We start from the raw sequence: 10,506 nt of genomic DNA on the forward strand, positions 1-10,506 counted from the left end.
CTTCCAGGGACAGTTTCCAATGATGTCTTCTTAGTCTTAGATCCCACAGGGAACAGTTTCTTTCAGTTCAGAGACAGGAATATGTGTCTTCAGGGTGAAATTTTTTTTTCAGTAGCAACACTGAACCTTCTGGGGGGTTCTTTATGCCTCTTAGGGATAAACAGTAAGGTGAAAAATTCTCATATATTATAGTTGGTTTTATTCCAGCCCATGAGTGATGGTGTGTATGTATTTTTGTTTTTCATTGGTCTCAATGTAGCAAAATTGTGTCCCAAAGCAAAACTCATGAGAAAAGGATCCTGTCAAATAACCATCAGAAAGTATAAGGTGGTTTGAATTGGTTGTATGCCTATGGCAATATAAGGTGTACAGATAGATACTTCTTTGGTAATAGAATCCTTATCGTATTCTTTCAGGATGATGATTTTATTCATCAAATCCCTCTTCCTTTTGATTTCTAAGCACTTAATGATCAGTTTCTGTAGCCTTCCAAAAGGCTAGTTGTTAAGGATGGACTTTCTACTAAGTATTGTTTATAAATTATCTGCTCAAGGAACAAAGGCATCCTAAGGCACAAGAAGTGATTGAGAAATGCAGTGAATTTCTTTAAAAACTTTTTTGCAATAAGATACATTGGCATAAATTCCCTTCAAAATATACCTCCTTCCTTTGAACCCATTTATCCCATCATTCTTGCAACCTTCTGAAGCAGTTCTTGTGTGTCTTTATGAGGTGTGATCAAAAATACAGGAATGTTGCTGCCATTTTGCCATCCAATGGAAATGTAGTTGCATAAAAATAATTTTGAATTAATTCAGTATATCCAGGCAACCACAAGAGCAAAACCAAAGACAATCATGAAAGAGGACTTCTAGAACTGCTTCAGAAAATGGCAAGAATTAGATGTGTGTTTGAAGTGAGTAGGAATATTTTGAAGATGATTAATATCAATGTGTCTTTCACTGTAATAATTTTTAAAATTTAAACATACAGTATTTTTCTATCACACCTTGTACTCTAAACCAACATAGAAATCTTCAGATGTAATAGAGACTTATTCCATTAAGGTTTAGATCTAGAATGTCCCACAGAAGGCTCATAGGCTCAGAATTTGGTCTCTTGAAAGGGAATTGGATTATGGGGACACTATACTCATCAGTGGATTAATCTTACTGAAGAGTTTAGAGTTGAATATGCTAGGAGATCTGATTGAATATGCTAGGGGTCTGGTTGGAAGAGTTAGGTCTTTGCATTAGTACTTTGCATTAGGCCATTAGAAAAGATGGTTTGAAGGCATCTAAAGAATCAGCAAGACCCCACCATTCCCAGGCACAAACATGCAAAACCGTAAAGCTTTCGTTTGAAGAGAGCCCTAGTATGACTTGTTCCTTCAGGAACAGAGGAAAAAAATATTTTCCCAAGTTCAGCCATCCAGTTCCTCAAAGGCTACTGCACCCTTGATCCAAGTGAGCCCAGCTACTGGTGGCTAACTTTCAGACAACTATTAGTGGCAGACTTGACATCGTTTACACGGCAATGATTTTACAGATGTGCAGAATGCAAGAGTTGTAGGGTCATGAAGGTTTCCACCCTGATTTTAGAAGAAGGCCTGGGAGGCCTGGCAGTGTGACCCTAAAAGGGAAGAACAGTAAGCTGTACAAGCGGAGCCAAAAGCACAGTGGAGACCCCAGGAGATTCCAGGAACATAGAATTTTTGCTAAGGAAAGCCACAGGCAGTTAGCAAAGCCACCCCCAGAGAGAGGTCATAAAGGCTGCAACTTACAATGCTGTATAGAGAGGAAGCCACCTGAGTCCTTTAGAGCTCACATCTTCCCACAACCTGTACTGGGTGCTGCACATTGATCTACAGGATTTCATGTTTTTTCTATTGGGCTTCACTATTGTTTTGTTCTGATTCTTTCTGTTTTCCTATTCCTCCCTTTTCAAATGTGATTGTTTACTCTGTTCCATTGTATGTTGGAAGTGTTTATCTTTCTTTTTGATTTACAGGCACTCACATCTAAATGTTTGCCTCAAATCTCAGAGGAAATTTTGGACTTGGACTTTTAAAAAATGCTGAAATTTAGAACTTTAGCAACTCTTAGAGATGGACTAAGTCATTTTGCTTAAAGAGATGGGTGTGAGTCTTTGTGGGCCAGGGGTGGAAGTTATTATTTAGATCTAGAATGACCTAGGCTGATGTGTTTAGAGGATGCGCTTTTGGAAGGTATTGGGTCATGGGGACATTATACACATCAATGGATTAATCTACTGAAAAGTTCAGAAATAAATGGGCTATTAGGAGGTAGAGTTTGATTGGAAGAGGGTCACACTGAGGTGTGACCTGGAAGGCTGTATCTCCCTTCCTGTATATTCTTTTCACTCTCTTCTTTCTGGCCACCATGACATGAGTACATTTTGTCTGCCATGACCTACTGGCATTGCATTTCTGCCTTGGAGTCAGCCAATCTCACTGATTGAAACAATGAGGCAAAATTAAACTCTCCTTTAACTTGTGGAGGTCAAATTTTTTTTGTTTCACAAACAAAAAAAATTACAAGACAGATTCCTTTTGGTGAAATTCCAGCTGCTAAGAAAGTTGAGATGGGAAGAGAGTATTTTAAGCAAGGTCCTCTTGCAGATTCTCAAAATATTTTCAACTTGCCAAGAAGCAAAGACTCTGACCCAGATTTGGAATCAAAGAGCCATGGTAGAAGTGAGTGTGAATTGAGCTACCTACTCTTTTGCAAGTCCAGCTTCTGAGGAATCACAGTCATCTAACCGAAATGTAATTAACGATGTTCCCCCGGTCATGGTTTAGCTTTTTTGGTTTCCTGCAATCAACAATCGTTCAAAATATTAATATTTATCTTGATTCTTTTAAGAGAGTACACAATCACATAACTTTTATTACTATATACTGTTACATTTTTTCTATTTTATTATTAGCTATTGCTAATTTCTTATGTCTATTTTATAAGTTAAACTTTATAATAGGTATTGTGTGTATGTGTAGATAAAAAGCATAGTATATTTAAGGTTCGGTACTATCCAAGATTTCAACCTTCCTCCAATGGTTTTAGAACACATATTTTGAAGATGAGAGAGGACTATTGTACTTAATTTTCTCTCTTTGAGAGAGACTGGGATGCTTCCACATTTTTAAGGGGAACTCCACAATTAACGCTTTTAGTGGAGTTTTCCCATAACTTTGAGTTAATCACAATATATGCAATATGTGTACTTAGAGGAGTTAGGTCACATAGACCAATCCAAATAATACATTATTTGTAATATAAATTGCCCTACCACAGACTTTGCAGGGCACCCAACATAAGATCAATCAATCAACAGGATGACCAGTAGTAGGTTGTGTTAAAGAAAAAATTGAGATTTGTATTTTCCATGTATTTATTCATTTATTAAGCAAATACTGAGTAAATACAATGTGGCAGGAATTGTTCTGGGTGTTAGAGATGCAGCAGGATAGAGTAGGAATTGGAAAAATAAATACCCCTGCTATAATGGAAGGTCTATCTAATGGTGGAAAAAGGATTTTAAAACACTATAACCAAGTAAAATATGTAAACATCAGTTGGAGATAATTGCTATAAAGAAAAATAAAGTAGAGAAAGGACAGATTTGCAATTTAGAAGGGAAAAAGTATAACTATGGAAAGCCACACTGAGGAGGTGACCTTGGAGTAAAGAGCAGAAGAACCATGTAGGAATTTGAAGCAGGAAAATCCAAGTCCAAGAGCCCTGAGGCCTGAGTATTCCTGTTGTTTCTGAAGAATGACAAGGAGGGGCCCAGGGATTTAGCTCAGTGGTGCCACACCTGCCTGGCAAACTCAAGGTCCTGAGTTTAATTCTCAGCACCAGAAAAAAAAAAAAAAGAAAAGAAAAACCCAACCAAAAAAAAAGAATGACAAGGGAAATGGAATGAGCAAGAAGCAGGAGGGGATTGTAGGAGGGGATTGTGGGAGGGGATGGGAAAGTAAAAATGATTAAGATACACACATATACCAATTGCCTAAGATTAACATAATGATTATGTATTACAAACACATACTAATGAAAGTAAAGACAAGAAGTCAAAGGGGAGGTCAGAGAGGTCAAGAGGTGGGAGCCACACTTTCATATCAGGAATTAAGTGTGATAGAATGGAATGTCAACTTGATTGGCTCTGGGATCCACTTCTGAGTATGTCCAGGTGAGTAAAGGAGGTGTGGATTGGGATCTGCTTCCTCATTCTTTCCTCTCTGGTAGGTAATGTTTGCCTGCTTTGCTTTCTGGCCACCACAAGGTAAGCACCCTAGCTCTGCCACACCATTCTGCCATATTTTTGCTTTAGATACAGCTAATCATGGACTGACTCTCCTGAAGTGTGAGCCAAATTAAATTTCTCCTTTAAATTGTGGGTATGAAGTATTGTGTCTCAGTAACAAGAAAGTTGAGTGATACATAAGTCATGTTCTGAGACATGTAGGGAGCCACAAAAAGAGTCAGAGCAGACTTATTTTGACAGCATCTCTCTAGATGCTGTGTTAAGCGCAGATGATAGGAAGGCAAGAGGAGAAGTACAAAGATCAAAGAAAGTTTTTTGCAAAATCTCAGACCAAAGATGATAGTGGTTTGAACCAGGATAGTAGCAATAAAAGTGGTAATGAAGCTTTAGAACTACTTACATAACCGTACCATTTTTTTTAACCATTATTATACAAAAAAAGTTTCTTCCCCATTCCTACCTCCCTCTGAGAGAATCTGAAGCTTTTATTGTGATTAAATTAATTATAACATGATGAGAAAATTGAGAGTCAAAGGTTAACTACTATATGGTTGATGAGTAAATTTAAATATAATTTCCCATAACAAACTCATAGGGAATAACTGTAATTTTCCATGTCCAGTAAGTAAACAGGCATCATAAACTCAAGGTTAGTAGCCATATAACAATAAACCATAATGGTTAAAATAGAGTCTCAGAGAATTTATTGCAAACGAACATCCTATATTCATTTTATGATGACAAGAAAAAAAGATAACAATCTGAAAGGAAAACATCTTCATTTCAACCAGACAAAAGCTTCTATTCTGTCTTTAAGGTGACTGATTTATAGTGCCCTCTGGACTTCTTTCCTGTTAGGGAAAGGGGGAAGACAGCACCTAATGAATGAAGAGCTCTTGTTGTTTCAAAGTTTTTCATTCAGTAACAGATGGAGACTTGTCACCTCTGTCACCAACTCTCATTCTACTCAAGACTGAATCAAAGAATCTGGGGCTTATAAATTTTAGTTCTATGCTATGTCTAGCCAGAAGAAATCCTCCTCAAACAGGGATGATGATCAAGAGACCAACTAGATTAATGGGAATTTGAATTGGAAAATAGGAAAGATTAGAAGAATTGGAAGTAGCAGAAGGAGAAAACTGGAAAGAGCAGGGTAGTTACATGAATAGGTGCAAGGGGAGAAGCATGTATGTTCACTGTGGGTCCCGAATGGCCCCAGAGCTCCATGAAGGCTGTCCTGGGGTAGTGCCTTCTTTCAGGTCCTTCTCCTTATTAAAAGGAGAAGATAGTGCCTTAGAAATTCTGACTTGAGGAAAGTTGAATTATTAAAATCCCTCCATGATCATTGAGAACAAGGCATATTATTAATCAAGACCTGTTTCCAATTTATAATGGTAAAATACTCCAAAAAGTGATTTGTCTTCAAAACTTATTATGCTATCCAATAAACTATATATTAGAAACAATGTTTCTGAGAAAGTTATGGACTTGCTCTCAGATGTCATCTCAGATATCTACAAATATCTGTCTGTGCAGAAAAAATTACAGCCACTGTCCCTGGAAGAAAAAAAAAAGAAATCCATCTTTTTTGTCCTCATAAGCACTATAAGCAATTAAACAACACTTTAAGTACGTTATTGCAATTAATCCTCACAACAAACCCATGAAGCCATTTTATCCACTTCTATAGGAGAGACAGAAGTGTGAAATGATAGAGTTACATAGCTGGTGAAGAATAGCCAGGGCTTCAGTTATATCTGTGGGCTGCTTCCTTACCCCTGACTACATTGCAAAGCTGGGGGAACACTGGAAGTGATTGTGTGGGGTGGTGAGGGTGAGCTTCAAACTAGTGACAATAACACAAGGTATTGTAGAGCAGGGCCACCATTTCTACCTACTCCCAGTTAATACTTAGTCTTAAAACTCAATTAAGTTTCAATTCTCAATTTAGTCTCACATTTACAGCCCTCAGTGCCTCCTGATGACCAGGTAAGGAAACAAGGAAGACAGCGACAACAGGCACCCACTTGGCTGGGATGGGAGATCACAGCCACACTCTTCAGATCTCCCAGGGGCTTACATGGACTTGTGTGACAATCTTCTAACCTAAGGGATTAATTCCTCTTGTGACTGTAAAATCTTTCTAAATGCATGGCAGCCCACACCCAGACATTCTTTCTCTACACTTTCCATTTTATAGTCAATTCTACAGCTAAACACATCTTCCCTCTCAACTTTGTGCAGCAAAAGCCCATACAGAATATCAGAAAATATTGCTAAAGGTGTTAGTTCTTAAAAATTGTTGTATGAGTATGACTCAGCTGTAAAAAATGACAAATTAGAGATATTTATAGCTAAATGGATGCACATTGAGGTGATACTCTTAAGTGAAATAAATAGGACACACATAAATACTGAATAATTTCTCTAGTATGAGAAACTGAAAGTGTAAATAAGTACTAAAAGGTATAATAGATAATGTGAAATAGGAAGAAAAGGGGCAAAGGGGAAGAGAAAGTGGGAGGGACAAGGGAAAGGAAAGAAGGCAATGGAATTAATATGAGAAAATGAAAAAATGGAAACAAAGTCTTTACAAATAGGGAAAGATGGAGGGGTTGAAGGGAGGGCAGGGGAATGGGGAAAAAAGAAGAACCAAGATGTATTATGTAAAGGTGCAAATTTCCAATGATGAATGCCATTATATTGTATACCTAAAATGTACCAATATAATTAATTTTAAAAAATTGTTGTGCATGATTTTATTTTTATGAAAATAGCAAGAGTGACATAAAAAGCATGTCGGCTCTCAGTAGCTAATTAGTAGCTGAGAGTCTTAATTCTCAGGTAACACTCCAAGATGCTAAATTATTCATGGATAATTTCCCCAGATTCAAACCCCAGATGATTCCAGAAAGCCTTGAGTTGTTCTCTGTGCATTTGGCTTCATTAACTATCTGAGAAAATGCATTCTACATTTGCTCATAAAAATCATTTTGTGAGGCAGTTCATCAAGTAATATTTCATTGTCCCTACTAACTGTTCTGTCCTCTGCCACCTTCACCCAACCATCCCCTGTCTCCAGATAAATGGAGCAGGCTCTTCATATTAGGGAACAAATGGATGCTGAAAAAAATAAGCACAAACAAACTGCAGCTGATCTACCTTCACAACATAGAAATGAAGCATCTGAGGTACTGAGACCAAATGAAGCTCCATGTTTGTGGCACATGCACAAGGCCCTTCAGGGAGGGGGCCCATCAGAATGGCAGACACCCCACCCCCATGATGCTTTCTCCTCCTCCCACCCCAGCCCCTTCTTGGTGAGCATCCAAGTTAGCAAAAGAAGACCATAGTTTTTCATAGAGAAGGTTGTTGGCTCCTTTGGATTTAAACTTTCTCTGATGTCTTCTTAGGACAGCAGTCACTTCAATGGCCTCTCTTCCATTTCCTTTCCAATTGAGTTGACTATAATTTGATTCAGACACGACTTACCTAGAATTAGCAACAGGCACACCAGATTTAAGGGCAAAATCCTCACAAGTCTGCCTCCACTTCAGCTATCAGCCAAAAGTTCCAGATGTGCCCAGGCCACCCTCATTTCTGACTGATTTAGCTACAAATTCAAGAGTTCCCACTTCCTTCCCCTTTAGGTTAGATAATCCCCTGAAAAACTCCCAAAACTCAGAGAAGCACCACGCTTATCCTTTGGTTACAAAGGATAGAGGGTAACTTTTGGAAGGGACCCAGATCTAACACTTTCATGCCTTCTTGCCACAGATTCAGGGCTTCATCCTCTCAGTACTTCAGTGTATTTACCAAGCAGGAAGATCTCCAGTCCTCAGGGTCCAGAATTTCTACTGGCATTTCATCATATAGGTAAAATTGATCAAATCATCAGCCACCTGGCTGGACTCTATCTCCGGCCCTGTTGGCCTCCCTGGGGTTCCTTCCAGCTAGCACAAAGTTGCAACTTTGTATTGAGGTTTGTGGTTGGGTTGGCTTCTTTCTGGTGATCAGCCCCAATTCCTCTTTATTATTATTTTACAGATTTATTCCTATATTATGTCTTTCAGGGAGTTTTGGCTTTTCTATTTTTTTCAAGTTCTTATTTTTATCAGTACATGTTTGTAGTTCATAGTGATTATGTTCATTGTGGGGAACTGCACAGACATAACACAACTTAATTCCTTTTAAGTCCCTTTCCCCTCCCCTTCCTCACAGAAACACCCTTAAGACCATGTTAAGTGAAGTAAATGAGACACAAAAGCTTAAATAGTCTATCATTTCTCTTATATAAGAAACTCAAAGTGCAAGCAGTTAAAGAGCAAAATAAAAGACAGATAATGAGAGAGTGCCCAGCCCACATCCTGAAACTATTTAGATTCCACAAGGACCCACTTCAGTTAGCATAGCAAAGATATTCTATCACTCATGAAATTCCAGGGGTTTTTGTTGAACTTTTGTGCCACAAAACAAGACAAAGAGCAGATATGTTCTTGAGTGTACCCTAGCCTCCACTATCTACAACATTATAATACTTCCTGAATTTATATAATCTTTGATCCATCTCCCTGTTTGTCCTCTCTGTATGGCTAACCCATAGGTTTTCCCAGCTTAGTATGGCCCAAACTAAACTGATCTTCCACAAACATAGCATATCGGTAGGATCCAATCAATTAATAAGAGATTTGTAAAGGGGACTTCACTTGATACAGATATATGAATGTGGGAACTAATTAAACCATCAATATGATGTTATTTTCTTTGCATCTGGTGTTGGAGCCTGAAAGCAGCAGAGAGGAAAAGATGAATGTGAAACGAGAATGATGAGAAGAACCTGAAAAATTAAAACACATGAAGATGAGCTGGAACCCATGAGGACTACAACCCACATTGGTCTCTCCCTGCCTCTTCTCCTTTAATGTGCACAATACAAATGACCAGCAAGAAAAGCTGCATGGAGCTATGTGCGTACCGTCAGAAGCAAAGGCAGGAGCTGCAGCCTGGCTCCTGCACCCACACTAAGAAAGCCGTAAATAAGTGATAACATTCTGTGAGCCCAGAGGCTCCCTGATGCCTCCCACTCGTCTTCCAGCACGAGAACACAGCTGCTGATTCACTGCTGCTTTCCAAAGCTCATGCAGATTGGTTCGTGGAGCTTCTATTACTTTGTCAAAAGAAATCCCAAAAAATGTATTTCCAGCTTAGCTAAATTTATACAGTATAAACCAACTATCAGAGTTCCCCAAAATGATTTCCCCTGCTGTTCTTCCATATCTCACTAAATAGCCCCATCTACTACCTAGATTTTTAAGTCATAAACAGTGAGGGGCTATCTTCAACTGCTCCCTCTTCCACATAATCTATATCTAATCAATCACAAGTCCTCTCAATATATCTTCTAATGGTTAAATCCCTCGAGAGTGATAGATCCAAGTCACTACCTATTACTTAGGGCTCAATTTCTGTCTCTGCTTCTTAATAGGTTCTTTGCTGAATTCCCAACGCCAGTTGCAAAAAACAAACCCCAAATACCAAAAAACAAACAAACAAAAACATAAAGTCTAAAATCATTTCCAAAGCTTATAAGGTGCTTCACAATCTGGCTGTTGCTTACCTTCCTGCCTCTCCTTCTCCTGGCTACAATGGGTAGCTTTCAATGCCTTGCAAGTCCTAGGCTGTCTCTATGCTCAGAGCTTTGACACCTCTTTTCCTTCTAATAGACATTCTTTTCCTCACGGTTGTCATAACTGAAACTTGCAGCTCCTCTCTTATAATGATATAAGATACAAAATTATAAAGCATTTGCAAGTGAAAACTGCAAAGACAGTGAACACAATTCACACACAAGTGTGCTAACAGGAGAGTAGATCTTAGGTCCTCTCTTACTTGTAGTAACCAGACTAATGAGTGAATTAATAATAAGAAAAAAATCAAAGACCCTGAAATGAATTTCTTAAGAAACATTACCTAAAAAGTCCTAAGACACAGAAGAGTCAGAAAAACCAGGGAGCTGTTTTTTTTTTCTTTTTTTTTAGACAGGGTCTCCTATATAGCCCAGGCTGGCCTCAAACTCAACATCTTCCTGCCTCAGCCTCCTGAGCACTGGGATTGCAGGTTTGTACCACTATGCCCAACCAAGTTGCTAAATTTGAGGAATAATCTTTTGGGCACTTTACATGTAGAAGATAGAGGGAGAAAAGAGGATTCTAAGAAATG

This window comes from Heterocephalus glaber, unplaced genomic scaffold (genome assembly GCF_053883595.1).
Source record: "Heterocephalus glaber isolate CG9 unplaced genomic scaffold, H.glaber_assembly_v1.0 deba00000546, whole genome shotgun sequence".
Lineage (NCBI taxonomy): Eukaryota > Metazoa > Chordata > Mammalia > Rodentia > Bathyergidae > Heterocephalus > Heterocephalus glaber.